At 37.4% G+C, this 23,508-nt stretch overlaps 1 protein-coding gene and 2 pseudogenes across 22 annotated transcripts in view; 2 read left to right on the forward strand and 1 right to left on the reverse strand.

Annotated features, from left to right (window-relative positions):
• DENND1A (DENN domain containing 1A) overlaps positions 1-23,508 on the reverse strand; it is a 542,897-nt gene that overhangs the window by 452,535 nt on the left and 66,854 nt on the right. The gene's annotated exons all lie outside the window — the stretch shown is intronic.
• LOC129044782 (U7 small nuclear RNA) lies at positions 8,471-8,527 on the forward strand (annotated as a pseudogene).
• Positions 9,084-9,733, forward strand: LOC129044013 (phosphatidylinositol-glycan biosynthesis class F protein-like; annotated as a pseudogene).

The raw sequence follows: 23,508 nt of genomic DNA on the forward strand, positions 1-23,508 counted from the left end.
TGGGCATGGTGGCACATGCTTGTAGTTCCAGCTACTCGGGAGGCTGAGGCAGGAGAATTGCTTGAACCTGGGAGACAGGGGTTGCAGGAAGCTGAGGTCACGCCGCTGCACTCCAGCCTGGCGAAAGAACGAGACTCTGTCTCAAAAAAAACAGGCTCAAATAGAATACAGTTGTCTATTTTTTATTATCACTACTGTTAAATGAACAAATGCTTGATTTTTAAATCCTTGATACAAATTGAGACATTCGATATATCTTTGCCAAAAGAAAATGGATAAAAGGAATCTACCTCCTCCACAGTTCAGCAAGCACCAAAAGAAGTTAATTTATTCAACACACTTTTAAGGGTCACAACAGAATAATAAAAGCAGTCATCATTTACTGAGCTTTACTGTGTTCTGGACACTTGCTAAGTATATAAGACACTCACTTCATCCTCACAACAATACTATGAGGAGGAATAAATTATCTTCCCCCATTTTACAGATGAGGAAATTGAGGCTTAGAGACATCAAATAATTTGTACAATTAACAAAGCAAGTAGCAGAGGGAGCTTTCAATCAGTTCATTGGTTTGGTGTGAAATACCTGATTTCTATTTTCTACTTTGTGTCTTTTTTTATTTTAAAATTTTAAGCCTAAGGACTATGAAATGCAGAGAACACGTATGTATATGCTTACATAGATACGCACGCATAGGGGTTTTAAAGGCCCCAAACTACTCACACGTCATAAGCCCTGTATATAGCTCTGCACCAGAACAGAGCTTAGGTTTTCTCCAAGAAACAAAACGGACTTCTCAATGATAGACGAGCAAGCCAAAGCACCGCATATAGTAAGTCTACAAAGCATTAACTGGATTAATTAGCAAGGGATTTGTGAAGCAGCTTGGAGCTAGGAAACCAAAACACTAAATTGTTTAAATACTTTGGCAAAAGATCAAGGTTTCTAGGCAGCACTGGGTCTCCTTCCATCCTTTTCGTTCCATGTTTTAACACATTTAACCTGTCTGAGGTAGTTTTTCATGAGATATGAATGACATTGTCAAAATACCAAAAAGAAAAGAGAATTTAAAAAATACTGCAAGCTGTTACCAATTCTGCCAACAGGCAAGAGCCCAGGCAACATTAATTACAAATCAATCGCTTAGGACATAAACAGCTCTTATCACTGGTAAACTCTCCCTCTAAAATAACTTGCTTTAGAGGGGAAAAAAACAAAGCAAATGTCTCTTCTATTATACTTGGTGAACTAATCAGGACAAAGAAACCAAATAAAACAGGAGAAAATGCACCAAACAGCAAACGTGAAAAAGGAATCCTAGCTAGATGAACGCCTGGAATGCTACCGGAATAGCACTGTCATTTAGAAATAACGAAGAGGAAGTGGTCAGGGTAGGGACACTAGCTGAATGGGTTTCTGGTTTCCAGGAAGTAAGAATTTTTACAACGCAGCTGATTTTCACAAACACATATGGCAGCAAAATGATAAAAGGCGGCTTTCAACAATACAATCATGGTAGAGGTGGGGGAATCTGTGTCCCTCTAGTAATGAAGGTAGTTTTATAATGGTCAAGCACACTCATCACAGCCCTCACCACCGCCACACACACAACTATCCAATCATAATACGTTTCAAAAATCAAAGGATCCTTCCAGAAGTCTAGTTCATCTAGACCCTATCCACAAACTACTATTAGTTCACCTAACTCTTATCTTGGATATCTGCATTTTCCTCTGATTTCCAGAAAAAAAAAAAAAAAAAACAGAAAAAACCTGAGTACCTTTCTACTGCAAAAACTCTCAAAACACTCCACCATCACACACTTCGTTCACTCCGATAGAAAAAAATTGGTAGAAAAGAATCACTAATTTTCCATCAAAATACATTCTGACTTCTGTTAGGTCCTTTGGGTTTCCTGAGGATATGGTAAAAAGTGGTATATGGTATATATGCTATATAAAAGTGGGGAGAGCTTCAGCTATGAAGCCTGGCAAAAGTGAGATGGTTAGGGGTCGTTTTCTTAACCTCCCTCAATAAAACGAGGAAGAAGGGCTATCTCGGAATTTGAGAATGAGAGATCTGTGTGTAAAGTATCCAGCAGGGTGTCTGACACACAGTAGGTGTTTGGCAGTTACTATTATTATTTCTCCTTGGTTCCGGGGACATGGTATGTTAAGTTTCAGGATAACATAAATTCTTTCCTGAACCAGAAATTTTATTGACAATTAGATAAACAAGCTGCTAGCAGATTATGGTAGGGTGCTATCTGTTGATCTTGAACAAAATTTACCTCAGCATGTCCAGGGCACTGTCTCCAAAGGTGTCACAACACTCTCACATTAATTGTGCACTTTCATAAAATAACTATGAGAAAAGGCTAATGGGCAATAATACCCCTGGGCTCACATATGAATTAACAAGACTGAAGGAAATCAGGGAGTTCACAGCGCAGCAAAGCTCACACAAATTTCTTGACTATGGGTGTTTTATTCACCAGACTTGGCTTACTATGAGAGAAAAAGTAACACAAGTTCATTTCTTCCATCAAATTACAAAAGCGAAAAATATGGTTAAGAAGAAAAAAGCTAATATACTTTTTTACAAAAATAAAAAGGATATATAATAAAATACCAAAAGAAAGGTAGCCAAAAAGGTGGTTAGGTAAAATACATTATAGTTTGAGTCTAAGTTTTTAATATCTCATATTAGAGAATTTTTAAGTGACTTAATATCACATGCTATTCATTTCAAATTTGAGGAAATACTAAAATGTTACTGTATATAACAAATTTCTATACAGAAAAATGTATACAGGTATACATTTTTATAAATAATTTTAAATGTTATCTTACAAATAAAAGTTGTTTATTCACGTTACAAAATTTCCCAGACTTTTTCAAAAGAAGTTCATTCCCTTTCTGTTTCATTTAACAGATAATTTACAAAAATAATAATATAAAACGTTTTGGAATATTTATTGCATAAAATAGGCTACAATACAACTACATTTGTTATCTTCTATAGTTCCCTTACTAAACATATATTGAATTACCTACTATGAGGAAAGTACTCTGAATACCTCATATTATTACATTTCTTATGCCATTAAATTCTCAAGATAATAAAATAGGCAGGGGATAGTAATTCCATATTACTGATGAGAAAACTGAGATCCAAAAAGGTCAAGTGCCTTGTCCAAGTCAGCTTACTGGCCAAGAAAGGGTCAGGATTTAAACGCCTTCCAACCGAGGATAAAGCCTGTGCATCTTATGTTTTGCATGCTGCTTTCCTATGTTCCTAGATTCTCTGCAATTAGAATAATCAAACGATCCCACCATTCCACTACATTCACAGACACCAGTGTCTCATCACTCAACAAAGATACTTCACAATTAGCACCCCCTTTCCTGCTCCCAAGAGGATCAACCATCTTTCAACAAACCAGGTCAAGTTAAAGGAGAAAACACAACTTCAAAATAGTCTTGTTGCATTAGCATAACCCAGAAACAATCAGATACCTATCCAGGGGTAAGGTATGGATACAAACATTATATATATGTAGTTTTTCTGAAAACTGAAAAACCAAACTATTTTAAAATTACGGTTCAACCAGATACTACTATCCAGGGATAAGGTATGAATAAAAACGTTATACATGTGTAGTTTTTCTGAAAACTGAGACACCAAACTATTTTAAAATTATTGTTCAACACTATATAAAGAAAGGCTAAAAGCACAATTTGGGAGCCCTGACTCTATCAATGGCAATCTCAACCTAAACCTCAAGGTCAGCACCTCTTTTCCTAAAGAAAAGGAAAAAATTGAGAAAGTGGAGAACCTGCCCAAATGTAAAGACCAAGAAAAACAGTGCTAGTCTACTTTGACTTCAGCTAATCCAACCTGATGGCATAAAACATATAAACCAATGCAATTTCTACATTATTCTGGCACTGCTCCTGCACATGTCGTGGCAAAAAGACTATACTATTTCTTTCATTCCTCCTATGAAACCTCTATGATGGGACCCATTAATAATCCCATTTTATAAATTAAAAATATGAAACAACTTGTACATCCTATCGTCACACAGCTTGTAAACTGGCTGTACCAGAACCAGAATTTATGCTTTTAACCAAGCCATACTGATGCAAAACCTTGTTCCAACAGAGAAGTTGAGCATTCCAGAAACACAACCTAATCATTAACCTTAAGCAGAGCTATTACAGACACAGGCAGCACAGTACAGACCTAGAATCGAATCAACAATCCACTACTTACTAGCTGTATTACCCTAAGGCAAGTTACTTCATCTTTCTGTGCCTTGGTTTATAACACTTATAAAATGAGGACAATAATTAATCTCTTATGGGCTCCAGGAAGAATAAGAAAAAATACACACATACTTGTTCATCTGTGTATATATGTATATGTCTGTGTATGTGTATATGTGTGTGTATATATATAATATATATATAAAGCAAATAGAAGCTTAACAAATGTTAAGTTACAGCCACGAGCTTTGCTCCATTTCAATACTCAGTTATAAGAAAAATGATGATACTTGGGGAGCAATTGCAGAATCTGCTAGTGCTTTAACTGAATCCTGAGAAAACTGAAATATGGACAAGTTAAAAAAAAATAGCCATATCAAGAATCATTAGTCACAATAGATCAGACCCAAAGATTTCCTAAATGTCCTTAAATTGCATTAGATATGTTGGCCAATTATTCAAGGTGGTACCTGGAAAGAAAACCTAACAAAGAAAATTTCTTTTTCCTTCTACATTGTTTCCTTGTACAGTGGCAAGTAGGATCCAATTATGGATTTAGACCCTCAGGAAGCCCTACCTAGGAAAACTTCATTCTGAAAGAAAATCACTTCACCCTCCCACTGTTTCCTCAGTTTGCAAATACAGCAGATAATGGAAATATTTTATTTATAGGGAAGTCCATAGCACATTTAAGTAGAAATAATCTTTTTAGGTATATTATCATCTCCACAAAAAGCCACACATGGGCAAGAGCCATATCTTTCCCATGCAGACATGTTTCACTCTGCTCACACGGAAGGGGCAGTGCAGCAGAGCACCTGGAGGCCACAGGAACCATCGAGGTCTGGGCTAAGCCACACGCTCGAATCGACCTTGGGTACAGACAAAAAGTGTCTGTTAACGGTGGGAAGCCAAGCTTGAAAGATCATATAGACCACTTTGAACCATTACCAAGATAAGTGGTGAATGAAGGAAGCCAGCAGAGGCAAAGCCATGATGAAAGAGATGAAGCCACCCTGGTGCATGACTTTCCGGTTCCAATTGGTCCTCATGAAGCCCAGCTGGTTTTGCTTCCTGTTCTTCACTGTACAACAGACCTCTCCACCTCTATCCCTGCCCTTCCTGAGCTACTTTTAGTGAAATTCCACCCCTTGTATTCAAAAACGCCTTAATAAGGACATTAGCCCACTGCCTGGGACACAGAAGGGATTCAATTAAACACATTTAAAAAACAGGAGTACAAACCTTATAAAATACATGATGTTAGATGGGGCATTCTCATAATTACAGTTTCCTCGACAGACAGGATGATTTCCCTTAATCCACTTATCCAATAATTGTTAAGGAAATAAACAGTATTTGACACAACACGACACTTTATTCCAATTTATCATCTAATAATAATTAAGCATCCAAAGCTTACAATGAAAGCACAGCTCCACAGTTCATATTGTTCTTTTAAATTGAATAATTTGGAATCCTGTGAAGAGTTCCACCTTACAGCAGATTCCCTCATTCTTGTGCAAATACAATCTGTCTATCAACATATTAGCATTTCAATCACCCTTGTTTTTTTCATAACTGGGAGAAGCTGTCTTCATTTATTCCTATTGAGCATCTACCACCTATGAATTATTTCTGAAGCTAAGCAGTAAAATTGAATTTAAATCCAAGTAAATGAGAAACCGAAACTATTTTCAAAAATAAATGTAGGACACTGGTTCCAGTTGCATACTCCCAAATATTATAAATGTTCTTTAATGATTAATTTAAGGTGAAAATAACTTCTTTTGAATTAAATTGTTATAATAGTTAGAAATGGAACATCAACCCCATGTTTCAAGGGTTTTTGTCTATTTTTTTTTTTTTTTTAAGAATTCTGGATCAATTTATATTCCTGGAGTAAATACATCCACCACTCAAAAAAAAATTTTTTAAGTCCCCTTTAAGCATCCCTTTAAGGTACTGACCATAAATGGTGTAATTTGCCCTGGACATCATTAAAATGTAAAGTTAATGAGGATTCAGCTGAAAACAGAAGGAATGTAACCTATTTTCAGGCAAAAGTTCTAACACAGCAATCAGAGGAAAAAGCTCTTTGATGTTTCTTTGTCTCTTCTCATTAATTTTTTTTGTCTAAAAAAAAAAAAAAGACTATTTAAACTTAAAAAAAAAGCACCAAAGTTTAAACATGATAATTATAACAGAACTCCAATGAGGTCGTTAGAATTTTTTATGAGATAAACAAGAATCAGTCATATATACATGGAGATAACACCACCTACCTGGCAGAGTTATTATAAGTTTTACAAATATTGTAAGTAAAATGTATAGCAGAACAGCTGACACATGAAAGGTACTCACTTATATTATCTCCCTCTTTGTCACACTCTGTCCCCAAGGGCCTAGCACAGTGCCGGTACAAAAACAGTAATCAAAGAGTCGCCATTATTATTATCACATATGCTGTATTTTTTTCCTACTGAAGAACTCACTATATTAACCCTAACCTTCTTTCCAAGATTTATGCAAGACTCAGCACCTCCTGTCACTAGGCAGGTGGGGCGTTATCCAAATAACCAGCATGGAGTAAACAGTCCTGTGTGACATTTTATCATGTGAAGTGCCTACACAGGTATAAATATTATATCTTTTCTGGTTTTATTGCCTCATTTTACAATTATGCTACTAAAGAGCAAAATAGCATGCAGAATGTTAAGTGGCATTCTGCTGCTTGGAATTTCATCCCAAGGCTCCATTCAGAATAACAAATGTGGGAGCTATTTCATCTCTGCTCTATTGTGAAGAAAGTCATCACCTTTACTTAAATATATACGAGAGTTTGACTTTCTGCAACCCATTTTGTGCTAAGTGAAATCTTAAACCAAATGTGATAATTACCAAGGTGATATCATTTAGGAAGTAGTATAATGCTTTCCAGAGAGACCCTACCCTATACTTTTTTATTGTTATACCAATTCCATAATTCCAGTAAACAAAGCCTAATCAGCAATAAGTGGATCTATCCAAGATGATCCACCCTTAAATACCATGAGAATTTAGAATTTCTCTTCACTCAAACAAAAAATTATAAATTCAATAAACTAATCACAGTTATTTTAAATGTTAAGAGATCATCAAAATAATGTTTCTCCAGTAATTTTCATTTTAAAGGCATTTCCACATAAATTACCTAATTTTCAGTGTTTGTTCATTCCATAAATATTCACTAAATCTTCTTAATATTGAGATCTGGTCATACAGAGGTGAAGAAAATACTGGGTGATCGCTACCCTCACAGAGTTTAAGGTCCAGTACAGAAGCTCAGACAAACCATTAACTGCACAAGTAATGTAACTATAAGCTATGATAACTGCCACAAGACTATACAGTGTAAGAACAAGCTTACTTTGGGGATCTGAAAAGGTTCCCCCCTAAGGATGATTTAATGTCTGAAGTGAGACCTGAAGGAATTGGTGTAGGGGGGATGGGGGAAGGTGAGAAAGAGGTTTAGGATAATGATAGTCGAGAAGAAATACCTAGTTTTTAAAGATATTTAGGTAAATCAGTCAAATTTTTCTGATATATTGAATACAGAGGGTGAGCAGGAAGGCAGGTGACCAGGATGAAGGTAGTAGGTTTTTAGTTTGCATACTGGATTTTTTAAATGTGCTGCTCAGTGGAAGGGGACCAGAGCTTCATTCAGTTTAATGAGCAGATCATGAGTTAGAATTCAGACATTTTGAATTTCAGATACTTTTCAGGCATCCAAACAGGTTGAGAGCTCAGAAGAAATGTTTCATACCTCATTCATTTATTCAACATGCAATTCCCAAGAAACAATTTGTATTAAGTCCCGTGTTTCTCATTAGGGAAAAGAAGGTGAACAGGATGCTCAGCTGCCCTTTGAAAGAAACAAGTACGTTGACAGATGTGTAGAAGTACACTGGAATTCAAAGGAAGGAAAGACTGAGTCTGTCTGGACAATCAGGGAAGGCAGCATGAAGAAAATTATCTTGAAGATAAATGCCAATTCCTCCAATGGGGAAAGAGAAAAGACACTTCAGACAAAGAAATAGCATCTGAAAATGACAATTACTTTGCAGTGGCTGCAAGTACAATGTATGAGAGGTGAGAAGTAAAAGAAAAAACCATGAGGACCATATTTGCAGAAATACAGAGGAGCAAGAGAATATTAATGTTACAGCTCTTTCAGAATTTGTCTAGGTTTTCTGGTTTAGCAGAAAAAAAAAGAGAGAGAGAGAATGCTATGAACAAATGTGTGCCAACAAATTAGATATATGAAATGGACAAATCTCTAGAAAAATACAAACTACCAAAACTGATTCAAGAAGAAATAGAAAATCTGAATAGACCTATAGCAAGAGATTGAATTATTAATTTGAAAACTTCCCACCAAAACAGATGAACTCAGATGACTTTACTGGAGAATTCCACCAAATATTTAAAGAAGAATGAATACCAATTCTTCATAAACTCTTTCAAAAACTAAAATATGAATAAAAACTTTCCAATTCATTCTATAAGGCCAGTATTATGCCAATACCAAAAGCAAACAAATATAAGAAAACTAAAAATGCAAAAATACTCAATATATTAATACTAGCAAACCAAATCCAGCAACACAAAAAAAGGATTACACACCATGACCAAGTGAGATTTATCCTAAGAATGCAAGGTTGGGTGCCTGCATTAGGGCCAGGACAGCCCTTCCCACATGATAGTAGGACGCAGTAGTTCCCCAAGTCCCTTCCCCAAGCGAGAGAGAGAGCCACTCAAGAAAATACCATGAAAGATACTGACATCAAAAAACTACTTTATACCCATATTTTATGCATGTTTTCAATTATCCTAAGTGTCTTCATTCCATCATTCTTCTTGGAGAACATCTCAATATTGTAAACACACTTGACATGGTAGTGCATATGTTCTGGTTTTGTAGCTGCTGTCAATCTAGTATTATATTTAGTAGTGAAACCAAATGCATCCTCTAAAATGTTCATTATCACACAAGGTAACTTGATTCTTGAAATGTTGTATCTACCTTCTTTTGTCCTGTTTCTCCTTCCATGTAATTTTTGTTCTATATGGAGCTAACAGAGTTGGTGTTGGAAACATTTTTATTTGCAGTCATTTTGTCTACTTTTACCACTGTACCTTATGTTTGTTAGAACCAAATCTCAAAAGCATGGCTTAGAGTTTTCAGTAGAAATGGACTTACAGCCATTTGGGAAAATAGTCTCCAGATCATTACAATTTCTAGTTTTGTAGGAGCATAACTTGAAGCACTGCCAATACCACTGAGTGGAGAAAGATCATGGCAGGTATGGCCCATCTCCTATATGCTTGGAGCAACCTTTAGCAACATGGATGGACTTGTTATTTTACCATTCTGGATATACTGGAATATAAAGCAATTTCTATACAAGAACAATTAATTGGAGCAAAGGGAGAAAATATTCCTTTGCATAGATTCCATAGGGCTGTGCAAAAATGTATATAATCAAAGTCAAGTAGTTCCATTACAGTACTGTGTTTCACGTAGTTACAACACAATGTAATTGTAGCTTTTTAAACCATGAAACTCCTTGGAGATTGTATCTTCTAGTTAAAATAAAGTACTTATGATACAATTTTTAAGAACAAGAATGCAAGGTTGGTTTAACATCCAAAAATAGATTAATGTAATAAGCCGTATCTAGAGAATGATGAACAAAAATCACACAATCATCTCAAAAGACACAGAAAAAGCATCTGACAAAATCCAACATCCTTTCATAATAAAAAAAATTAAACAAACTAGAAACAAAACAGAACTTCATCAAGCTGATAAAGGGCATCTAAAAAACCTATAATTAATATCATAATTATGCCAAAAGACTAAATGTTTCTCTTTAAGATGCGGATGAAGAAAAGAATATTCATTTCTGCCACTTCTATTCAACACTGTATTGGAGGTTCTAGCCAGGGTAATTAGGTATGAAAAAGAAATAAAAGTCATCAAGAATGGAAAGAAAGAAGTAGTACTATCTTTATTTGTACATTACATAATCTTACACAAAGAAAATCCTAAGAAATTCACTAAAAACCTATTAGAATAAACTAGTTCATCAAATCTGCAGGATAATGATCAATATTTTTAAAAATCAATTCTATTTCTATACACTAACAAAGAACAATACAAAAATGAAATTCAAAATTTCCATTTACAATAACATCAAAAAGATTAAGAAAAATAGGAGTAAATTTAACAAGAGAATTGCAAAACTTATACTCTGAAAACCACAAAACATTATGGGGAAAAAAACCCTAAACATTACCTTAATAAATGGAAAGATATCTTATGTTCATGGATTGGAACACAATATTGTTAAGCTGACAATCCTCCCCAAATGAATCTACAGATTCAATTAAATCCCTACCAAAATCCCAGCTGGGCTTTTTGCAGAAATTGATAAGCTAATACTAAAATTCATATGGAGATGCAAGGGACCCAGAATAGTCAAACAATCTTTAAAAAGAACAAAATTAGAGGACCCATCCTTCTCAATTTTAAAATTTACTACAAATCTACAGTAATCAAGACAGTATAGTACAGCATTAGGATATGAATAGGATTCAGAGTCCAGAAATAAATATTTGCAATTGTCAATTACAATTGTCAATTAATTTTCAACAAGGGGCCAGGCACGGTGGCTTATGCCTGTAATCCCAGCACTTTAGGAGGCTGAGGTGGGCAGATCACTTGAAGCCAGTAGTTCAAGACCAGGCTGGCCAACATGGCGAAACACCATCTCTACCAAAAATACAAAAAATTAGCTGGGCATGCTGGCATGCACCTGTAGTCCCAGCTACTCAGGAGGCTGAGACACAAGAATATCTTGAACCCGGGAGGCAGAGGTTGCAGTGAGCCAAGGCTGTGCCACTACACTCCAGCCTGGGCAAGAGAGCAAGGTTCTGTCTCCAAAAAAAAAAAAAAAAAAATCAACAAGGAAACCAAAACAACTCAATGGAGAATTAATACTTTTCAACAGAAGGTGCAGGGGCAATTGACTATCTACATTTGAAAGAATAAAGTTAGACTCCTTCCTTATAAGCATATATAAAAATCAACTTGATTTGGATTGTAGGCTGGGGATACTGGTTCATGCCTTTAATCCCAACACTTTAGGAAGCTGAGGCAGAAGAATCGCTTGAGGCCAGGAGTTCAAGACCAGCCTGGCCAACATAGCGAAACCTCATCTCTCCCGACCCACCCCCCAAAAAATTAAGTGGGTGTGGTGGCGTACACCTGTAGTCCCAGCTACTTGCAAAGTGGAGGTGGGAAGATTGTTTGAGCCTGGGAAGTTGAGGCTGCAGTGAGCTAAGATCATGCCACTGTATTCCAGCCTGGGTGACCAAGTGAGAACATGTCTCAAAAAAAAAAAAAAAAGGAATGGATTATAGACCCAAATGTAAGAGCTAAAACCTAATAAACAAACAAACAAACTTAGAAGAAAACACAGAAATAAATCATTGTAACTTTAGGATGGGCAATGGTTTCTTAGGTACCATACTAAAGAACAAACAACAAAAGTAATATTAGATAAATAGGACTTCACTGAAATGAAAACTTCTGTTTCAGATGACACAATCAAGAAAGAGAAAAGTTAACCTACAAAGTGGGAGAAAGTACTTGCAAGTCACATATCTGATAACAGGCTTGTATCTAGAATATATAAAGAACCCTTATAACCTGGTAATTTTTTAAAAGACCCAGTCACTGGATAGGTATTTCTCCACAGAAAATATACATGAAGCACACTAAAAGATGCTCAATATAATTAGGCATTAGAGAAAGGCAAATCAAAATAACAATGATATGTCACTTCACCCCCACTAGAATGGCTATAATAAAAGAGAGAGACGACAGTATCCACTGACAAGAATGTAGAGAAATTGGAACCTTACACATTGCTGGTGGCTATATAAAATGGTGCAGCTGTTATGGAAAACAGCTTGGCAGTTACTCAAAAAGCTAAAAAATAGAATTACCGTATGATCCAGCAATGCCATTCCTAGGTATATACCCAAAGGAATTGAAAGCAGAAATGCAAACATATACTAACAATGAATGACATTGTTGAATGCAGCATTATTCACAATTGCTGAAAAGTGGAGATAACCAAATTGTCCATCAACAGATGAATGGATAAACAACATGCAGTATATACATCTAATGGATAAATATTCAGCCATAAAAAGGAATGAAGTTCTGTACGTACTACAACATGAATAAACCTTGAAAACATTAGGGTAAGTGAAATAAACCAGACAGAAAAGGACAAATAATATATGATTCCACTTATATGAGGAAACTAGAATAGGCAAATTCATAGAGACAGAAAGTAGGATAGAGGCTACCAGAGGTTAGGAAGGAGGGGAAAATGGGAAATTATTGTTAATGATTACAAAGTTTTTATTTGAGGTGATGAAAAGATTTTAATAACAGATAGTGGTGATGGCTGCACAACAGTATAAATATAATTAATACCACTAAATTCACACTTAAAAATATTTAAAATGGCAAATTTTGTTTTATATATACACATATTCCTCCACAATTTAAATAATATACCAAAACCATTAATTATACCTTTTATTAATGGGCAAATTGTATGGTTTGTGAATTATATCTCAAGAAACTTATTAAAAATAATTAAAATTAAACACTAAATCAATGGGTTTTTTGTTTGCTTTCATTTTTGTAGAGACAGGGTCTCATTATTTGCCCAGACTGATCTCGAATTCCTGGCCTGAAGCAATCCTTTCACGTTGGCCTCCCAAAGTGCCAGGATTACTGGTGTGTGCCACTGTGCCTGGCCATAAATGGATGGTTTTAACAGCAATCAGACACAGCTGAAGAGAGAACTAGTAAACTGGAAGAAAGACTTGAAGAAGTTATTGAATATATCAGAGAGAAACAGATTGAAAACACACACAAAAAATGGTTTAAAACTGTAAAGGACAAAAAGAGAATGTCAGAGATATGTGTAATCAAAGCTCCGAGAGAAAAAGAAGTTCTAAGTCCTCAGATTCAAACAGCTGGTCCTAACCAAGATATATAAGAAGAAAACTCCACTGCTAGACATATATCATTGCTAAACTAGAAAACAAGACACAAAAATATTAACTATAGTGGAAAGGCACTTCAACAGCAATATCGGAAGCCAGAAGACAATGAAATGACATCTCCAATACGAGGTTAGAATAAGGACATCTTCAGATAAACAAAACTAAGATATTTGCCACTAACAAAGAATATTATTCAAGCAAGAAGATTAGCCCAGATGAAAAAAGTCAGCGATGCAAGAAGACAAAAAGAACAAAGAAAATGGCCAGGCACAGTGGCTCACACCTGTAATCCCAGCACTTTGGGAGGCCGAGGTGGCCAGATCACTTGAGGGCAGGAGTTTGAGACCTGCCTGGCCAATATGGCAAAACCCTGTCTCTACTGAAAATACAGAAATTAGCTGGGCATGGTGGCATGCACCTGTAATCCTAGCTACTCAGAAGGCTGAGGCAGGAGAATTGTTTGAACCAGGAGGCGGAGGTTGCAGTGAGCCAAGATCGCCCCACTGTACTCCAGCTTGGGCGACAGAGCGAGACTTCACCTCAAAAAAATAAAAAATAAAGAACAAAGAAAATAGAAAATACACAGATAAATCTAAACAAGCATTGGTTATATAAAAAAATCAATAATATCTCACAGGTTTAAAGTAAAATACACAACAATAAAAACCATATAAACAAGGAGGGGAATGATTAAAGTCAAAACAATATACAATCTTGTATTGTCCAGGAGGAGGGTAAAGATGCCAATTAAAGTTACATAAACATGCAAAAATTTCTCAGAAACTGTTGATTTGTATGGGCATACTTTGTTTTATTGCACTTCAAAGATATTGCTTTTTAAAAAAAAAAAAAAAAAAAAAACAAATTGAAAGTGTATGACAACCCTGGATAAAGCAAGTCATTTCATGTCTCTGTGTCACATTTTGGTAATTTTTTGCAATATTTCAAACTTTTTAAATTATTATTATATCTGTTATGATGATCAGTGATCAATGATCTTTGATGTTGCTGTTGTAATTGTTTTGGGGTGCCATAAACCATGCCCATATAAGATGGCAAACTTCGTCAATAAATGTGTGTGTGTTCTGACTGTTCCACCAACTAGCCATTCTCCCATCTTTCTCTTCCTTGGGCCTCCTTATTCCTTGAGACACAATAATATTGACATTAGGCCAGTAATTCACCCTACAATGGCCTCTGAGTGTTCAACTGAAAGGAGGAGTTGCATGTCTTTAAATCAAAAGCTAGACATAATTAAGCTTAGCAGTGAGGAAGGCATATTGAAAGTCAAGATAGGCTCAAAGTTAGTCTTCTTGTACCAAACAGCCCAATTGCGAATCCAAAGGAAATGTTCTTGAAGAAAATGAAAAGTACTACTTCAGTAACACATGAATGATAATAAAGTGAAACAGCCTGATTGCTGATACATGAAAGTTTTAGTGGTCTGGACAGATCAAACCAGCCACAACATTCCCTTACACAAAAGCCTGATCCACATCAACGCCCTGACTCTCTTCAATTCTATGAAGGCTGAGAGAGGTGAGGAAGCTGCAGAAGAGTTTGAAACTAGCAGAGGCTTGTTCATGAGGTTTAAGGAAAAAAGCCATCTCCATAACATAAAAAAGTACAAGGTGAAGCTGCAAATCCTGGTGTAGAAGCTGCAACAAGTTACCCAGAAGTTCAAGCTAAGATCATTGATAAAGGTGGCTACACTAACAACAGATTTTCAATGTAGATGAAACCACCTTATATTAGAAGAAAATGCCATCTAGGACTTTCATAGCTAGAGAGGAGACGTCAAAACCAGCTTCAAAGGACAGGATGAATCTTTTGTTAGGGGCTAATGCAGCTGGTGACTTTAAATTGAAACCAATGCTCATCGACCATTCTGAAAATCCTAGGGTTCTTAAGTATAATATTATGCTAAATCTACTCTGCCTGTGCTCTATAAATGGAACAAAGCCTGGATGCCAGCACATCATTTTACAGCATGTATTACTATTTAGGTTGGTGCAAAAGTTATTCTGGTTTTTGCCATTGAGTAATGACACAAACCACAATTACTTTTGCACCAACATAATAAATAGTTTAAGCCCACTGTTGAAACCTACTACTCAGAAAAAAAGACAATGCACCTGGTCATCCAAGAGCTCTGATGGAGATATACAAGGAGATGAAGGTTGCTGTCAGGCCTGCTAACACAACATCCATTCTGCAGCCCCTGGATCAAGGCGTAATTTTGACTTTGAAGTCTAAGAAATACATAAGGCTATAGCTGCAATAGATAGTTATTCCTCTGATGGGTTTGGGCAAAATAAATTGAAAACCTTCTGGAAAGAATTCACCATTCTAGATGCCATTAAGAACATTTGTGATTTGTGGGAGGTCAAAATACCAACATTAACAAGAGTTTGGAAGAAGCTGATTCCAGCCCTCATGGATGACACTGAGGTATTTAAGACTTCAGTGGAGGAAGTAATGCAGATGTGATAGAAGCTGCAAGAGAACCAGAATTAAAAGCAGAACCTGAAAATGGGACTGAATTGCTGCGATCTCATGATAAAATTTGAATGGATGAGAAGTTGCTTCTTACAAATGAGCAAAGAATGTCCTTTCTTGAGATGGAAACTACTTTTGGTGAAAATGCTGTAAACATTGTTGAAATGACAAGAAAGCATTTATAACATTACACAAACCTGGTTGATAAACCAGTAGCAGCATTTGAGAGGTTTCCGATTCTAAAAGGAGTTAGACTGGGGTAAAATGCTATCAAAGAGCATCACATCCTACAGAGTAATCTTTCGTGAAAGGAAGAGTCAATCAATGCGGCACACTTCATTGCTGTCTTACTTTAAAAAATTGCCACAGCCATCCCAGCCTTCAGCAGCCACCATCCTGACTAGCCGGTAGCCATCAACATTTAGACTAGATCGTTTGCGATCAAAAAGATTACAAGTTGATTGTTAGCAATTTTTAGCAATAAAATATTTTTAAATTATGATGTGTACCTTTTTAAACATAATGCTATTATACAATTAACAGACAATAGTAGAGTATAAACATAACTTTACATGCATTGGGAAACCAAATAAATTTGTGACTCACTTTATTGCGCTATTCACTTTATTGTGGTCTGCAACTAAACTGAACCTGCAATATCTCTGAGGTATGCCTGTATTAGTTGACATTATGGACACTGAAAGCACACGACCTGGGTTCAAATCCCAGCTCTACTGCTTGATAGCTCTGTGGCCTTGGACAGATTACATAAGCTCGCCATGCCATGGTTTCCCCATCTGTAAAACTAAGACAGTAACAGTATCTATTCCATAGGGTTTTTGGGAGGATTAAATGAGTTAATATAGGTAAAGCATATAAAACAATGACTGGTATAAAATAAGCACTACTAAGTCATAGCCACCATTATTTTCAGTATTATCAGTTAAAGGCACAGAAATAGTATTTAAGTCCCAAATGATAAAAGGGAAAAAAATTGAATGATTAAAATGCTTAAATAATCCAAAAGAAAGGAATTAAAAAATGAAGCACAAAAAGCATTTCCAGTAAAAAATACAGGTAAGACGACCGGATTTTAAAAGATCCAACTATATATTGCTTTCAAGAGACACATCTTCAACACAAGGATGAAAAAATAAGAAAACACAAGCATGGAAGTGTATAATTTGATGAGTTTTGACATACGTGTACATCCATTAAACCATCACCACAATCAATCAACCCCAAAAGTTTCTTTGTGCTCCTCCGTAATCTATCCCTCCTGCTGCACTCCCCACCACCCATCCCTAGGGAACCACTGGTGTACTTTCTGTCACTATAGATTAGTTTGTACTTTCTAGGCTTTTATATAAATGGAATCAGAAAGTATGTACTCTTTTTGTCTGGCTTCTTTCACTCAAGATAATTATGTTGAGATCCATCCATGTTGTTGAGTATAGCAATACCTTGTTCCTTTTTATTACTACTATTCTATGTATAGAACTCAATTTGTTTACTCATTTCTAGCCTCTCCAGACAATAAATGATGTTAAAATTAAGAAATGGCCTCTGGGTAAAGATAAAATCCAGGGTACTCTTAGGATAAGAAAAAGCTAAGGGGGTGATTTTAAAATTCTTTGCAAGACCTCCAAAAGATCTAAGGTGGTACCATCATAGAGAACCATTCGGTTAAACAACAGGGCTTCTAAGAAGCCTACAACTGTTGTTCCTCAGTGGTCTCACTAGAAAACCAAAGTAGAAAAGGAGGGCTTATCTCAAAGACATTTGTGGGTATGAATATTATGTCAAGGAGTAAACTCCAACAGATTCACAGGATAACAAAGGAGTTTTTAAGAGGCTCGTATGGAGAGAAACACAGCCAGCCTGGACTGAAAGGAACAAAGAAAATACAAATGAAAAAACAATAGTTTCTGTTGACTCACTAAACTTTACAGACCAGAAGCAGGCTGAGAAACTACTCAGTTGCACACACAGGTTCTCTTTTACTTAAAGAAGGATGATTCAGAATCCAAAAGCCCAGAAGGTAGAACTAAGAGCCATGGTGAGCCACTCTCAGGCTAGAGCAGGACTGAGTCTCCATCAGGAAACTTCCAACATTTGCCCAGCGTATTTGGGGACCGCTATTGAGTGCTATGTGCTCCAACGTGCCTCCTGCTGGCCCCCTTTTAAACAATCAGTGTCTTCGGCAGTTATTTTCTGCCTGTCCCGCCATTACACGCTGGGGAAGAGTGGTGGTGGTAGGGACGGGGAGCAGATAACTTCTCTCTTTAGTTTACAAATTGAGAGGGCCTGTACTTGAGAAGCTATACTTAAGAAGTCATATCTAAGTTTCTCATCCTCACCTAAGCCTGATTTAGTTCCGGAGACTGAAGGGTCTGAGCTGCTGATGTAAGGATGGCACTTTTGGGGACCTTGGGAGAGGATGAGTATACATAGATTTCCATAGCAACTGGGTATAAAACTGTTTGCTCCCTGCTCCCTCTGCTGAGCTGCCACAGCACTTTGTGCCTGTCTCTATTTATCCCAAATAATGTATGGCTACTGGTTGACTATTTATTTCCCTCATCAGATGTAAACTCCTCAAAAAGAAAGTGTTTTATTTATATCCATAGCATTAAGTAGTCCATCAAAGACTTGTTTGAATTTATGAATAAGTATATGAAGAAAGCCAGTCTGTCATGGACTCAGGCCATCCAAAGCCACACTAATGAATATAACAGCACATTCCCAGTGCACTTATGCGACGGGCCTCAGTTAAACATTTAGGAAAGCTAAGCAATTAAAAATAAGAATGTTCACCTTATCCACCACAGCAGCAGAGGGAATACTGAAACTCAGGACTGATTCTCAGGAACATCCTGAAAACATCACCCTATAAACCTGCATTTTAATAGCCTGACACAGCTCAAAAACATTGGCTGATAAGAGTGCAACTAGTTTTTAAAAAGAGAGAAAAAATCTTCCAAAGATGTTTCATTTTAAATTGTTTTCCTTTCTTTTTTTTCTTTTTTTGGTTTTGAGACGGAATCCCGCTCTGTCACCCAGGCTAGAATGCAGTGGCATAATCTTGGCTCCCACTGCAACCTCCACTGCCTGGGTTAAAGCCATTCTCCTGCCTCAGCCTCCCCAGTAACTGGAATTACAGGTGAACACCACCACATCCAGCTAATTTTATTATTTTTAGTAGAGACAAGGTTTCACCATGTTGGCCAGGCTGGTCTCGAATTTCTGACCTCATGATCCACCGGTCTCAGCCTCCCAAAGTGCTAGGATTACAGGCATGAGCCACCACGCCCAGCCTTTAAATTTTATTATAAATAACTAATGATCGGTTATCAATAAGGCAAGTATAGATTGAATCCTCAACTGTTGTACAAAAGAATAGAAGCAGGGGAGAAAATATTTCATTTGGAACACTTTTGTAAAAACCCGTTAAATTGAGGAGACTGAAATTATGAGCTCTAGGCTGGGTGCGGTGGCTCACACCTGTAATCCCAGCACTTTGGGAGGCTGAGGTAGGCGGATCACTTGAGTTCAGGAGTTCGAGACCAGCCTGGCCAACATGGTAAAACCCCATCTCTACTAAAAATACAGAAATTAGCCAGGCATGGTGGCAGGCGCCTGTAATCCCAGCTACATAGGAGGCTGAGGCATAAGAATCACTTGAACCTAGGAGACGGAGGTTGCGGTGAGCCGAGATCATACCACTGCACTCCAGCCTGGGTGACAGAGTGAGACTCTGTCTCAAAAAAACACAAAAAGTATGAGCTCTAGCTAGCACTCAGGTTTTAGGAAACAAATCTTTCTGTGAGAGTCTCCAAGAGATTTGTTTTTTGACACAATAAGGGCTCAATGACAGAGTAAAGAAATCATTCAGTAGCACTCCAGGGCAATACTTAGAGACATCTTTCTATCTTGAGATGCCAGACTCTCAAAAAAGCTACTGTTCCTCTCAATGGGCCAGAAAATGTCTCAGATTAAGAAGCATTTCCTTTAGGTAACTATTACAATACACCTACTTCTAAGATATTATCATGGGAAAAAAAAATGTATGTATCATCACCTTTAGAATATTAGGATATATTAGTATATATCATCACCTTTAGAAAGTCAATCACACTGTACACATAATTTGCAGGAAAACAGAAACCGTGGGTGAAACAAATATTAGGCAGCAATAACTGAGGCAGATGAAAGTATTTACAAATTTATTTTTAACCCACTGCATTATCTCATTTTGAGCAAGATCATTCTTAGTACATTTCTGCTGGCAAAAATCAACCTTGCTGGTCTCTCAACACAAATGGCAACATTCATCCTAGCCCTCAGCTGATTCTCCTGCCCGGGAACTTCAGACTGTTCCTTGATCCCAATCACAACATTTGTAAAGAACTTCTACATGTAATAGGGCCCAGATGTTTAATATTTTGTCTCAGATTTAAAAATAAAATTCAAAATGACCCAGAAAGCAAAGTAAAACAAAAAAATAAAAAATGAAGCTGGGCACGATGGTTCACACCTGTAATCCCAGCACTTTAGGAGGCCGAGGTGGGTGGATCACCTGAGGTCAGGAGTTTGAGACCAGTCTGGCCAACATAGTAAAACCTAGCTCTACTAAAAATACAAAAATTAGCTGGGTATGGTGGCATGCACCTATAGTCCCAGCTACTCAGGAGGCTGAGGCAGGAGAATCACTTGAACCCGGGACGCAGAGGGTGCAGTGAGCCGAGATCACGCCATTGCACTCCAGCCTGGGTGACAGAGTGATACTCTGTCTCAAAAATAAATAAATAAATAAAAATAAGTAAAATGAAATAAAAAATGAAGCAACTGATTTAATCAATTTAAGCAAATGGTTACCAGTTCAAATGAAGTTTCTGTCTCCTCTTCTGTCTCTTGGTCGAATATATCTTTATCTTATCAGCTACCGAGACAGTACCAGACATTGCCACAACCTACTGCATGCAAAGTGGTAATAAATGCAGTGGATGGGAAATAGAAGATAATGAACCAATCCTTGATATACTCTAAATCTCTTTTCTACCTTGCTAAGAAAAACAAGATAAGTCTCTGGAGATACTCTAGAAGTAAATGTAACCATAAGTAAAACCCCACTCTAAAAAACACAATTATAATGTCCAGTTCTATGTAAATGGAGCTATTTCAAAAGCCTCACAAACAACTGATACTAACATTGCCTTGCTTATTTGGACATAACAAATTCCACTGAATGAGATATTTTTAAATATCTCTTCATTTAGCTAGCTACCTACTGAATAGGATTATTCTTCAAGGGAGAATTCAAGCAAGAAGGTTCCTGCCCTCAAGAATAACAGAAAAGGCAATTATAATACGATATGCAGGGTGCCAAGAGGGAGTGAATCTAACCAAGTCTGTGAAGGGTGGCAGAGAGGGGGAAGTAAGGGTAGACAGAAAAAAATGGAGGATTAGAGAAGGCCTCCTAAAAGAGGTGGCACCTTGTCTAAGTTATAAAGGACAATGGAAATAAACCAGGAAAATAGGGAGAAAGAGTATTGTACAGAAAAGAGAAAGACCAGATACTAAGGTATGGAAGAAAATAGACTAAAGTGGCTCAGCTAGTGCAGAAGGTCAATGACAGGCAGTGGTGAGGAACAAAGGAAGAGAGGTCAGCCAAGTGATGAGGAGCCTTCTGTGCCACACTAAGATGTGAGTATTACCCTATAGGTAATGAAGAGGCATTATAAGGTTTAAGCAGAAGACTGGCATGATTATATTTGTTTAACACACATTATGACAGCAGGACAGAAGAAGAGGGGTTGGAAGGGATAAGACTCCAGCTAAGAAAACCAATTAAGTGGCCAGGTGCAGTGGCTCACACCTGTAATCCCAGCACTTTGGAAGGCTGAGGCAGGCGGATCACCTGAGGTCGGGGGTTCGAGACCAGCCTGACCAACATGGAGAAACCCCATCTCTACTAAAAATAGAAAATTAGTCAGGCGTGGTGGCACACGCCTGTAATCCCAGCTACTCAGGAGGCTGAGGCAGGAGAATCGCTTGAACCTGGGAGGCAGAGGTTGCATTGAGCCGAGATCGCGTCATTGCACTCCAGCCTGGGCAACAAGAGTGAAACTCCATCTCAAAAATAAAGAAAACCAATTAAGTGGCAGTAATCCAAGAAAGAATAAGGAAGGCCAGAACTAAGTCAATGGCAATGAATTGGATAACAAGGGAGAAAAAAACATAGGAAAAGATCAAGAAATTAGACTTTACTTTCTCTTCCTAATTAACAATTTAATCCTTAAGTCGAGGTACACGTCCATACTTGGTGAGAAGTAGCCACAGTAGTCCAGAGTAGGTAAGGATGGCATCCACATAGGAGGGCTTGCACAATATGGGGACTCAGAGTGCAAGCAGTACAAGAAGAGCGCCCACACTGTCTAGAGTAATCTAACATAGGGTGTCAGAACCCGATTGTGACAAGGGTGCCCACAGAGGAGAGTGAGCTAGTGTGGGGAGAAAAAGCCCAAGCAGGGATACACAGTCATCCACAGGGAACAGCTGCATGGCAGGGGGTGTCAGTGTCAACGCAGTTTGAGAAGCGTGTCCATGTTAAAAGGTGATCTGGTGTGAGGTGTCAGAGCACCTGAGCAGGGTAAGGAACTTTCCACGCAGGGGCCACCTGATAGGGTGTCAGATCCTGAGGAGGATTATGCAGGGAACAACATGGAAGGACATGGCAGCCATGCACGGGGTGTCAAAATTCAAAGTGAAGAGGGCACCCACACAGAAGGACCAGCCTGGCAGGGTTTGTCAAAGACCAAGGTAGATGAGGCGGGCATCCAGGCAGAAGAGGCAGAGCGACACAAGGTATCAGAGCCCCAGTTGAGTTAAGGAGGACATCCACACTGGGTAGGCATTGGTGGCAGCCATGATGACAGAGTAGTCATGTACAAGGGATTAATCAAATAAGTAAATATATTAAGGATAATGGGAACCAGGCTTCTCACAGTTGAAGAGAGAAGTTACAAATATGGAAAGGGAGAAAACTTGAATGAATCGGTGGTATTGGTTGAAATTGGAAGTACTGGTGTGGACTCACACTTTTCAATATACACAGATAGATGCAGAAATACATATAGATGTACTCTTTGACCCTGACCACCAAGAAGGCCTAGAAACAGCAACAACACCATAGCAATGAACACACATAGAATCCAAATTTTGGCTTTTAAATAGCATTCTCCACCAAAAGGAACCTTGGGAAAATGGCAGATTTCATGGCTAAGGAAAAGAAAGTAAAAGATGAGCACAGAACATCTTGCACCAGAAAGCAAAGAAGAACCCAGAGAATGATGAGGACCGGTCAAAAGAACACAAGAGCCCTTCAAGTTGGCTCCTAATGATCAAAGCTGCAACAAATTGAATACTTCAATTCACTCAAATAATTTGAACAACTCAATAACAACCCTGAATAAGAAAGGAGTAAGTCCAAAGTCAAACAAATAAACTGAAAGTTTAATGAGAAATGGAATATTTACATAATTTCAAAGTACTTTCCCCCAAAACAATTGTTAATTACAAAGGAGTAAGTAAGGAGGAA

This window comes from Pongo pygmaeus, chromosome 13 (assembly GCF_028885625.2).
Source record: "Pongo pygmaeus isolate AG05252 chromosome 13, NHGRI_mPonPyg2-v2.0_pri, whole genome shotgun sequence".
NCBI lineage: Eukaryota > Metazoa > Chordata > Mammalia > Primates > Hominidae > Pongo > Pongo pygmaeus.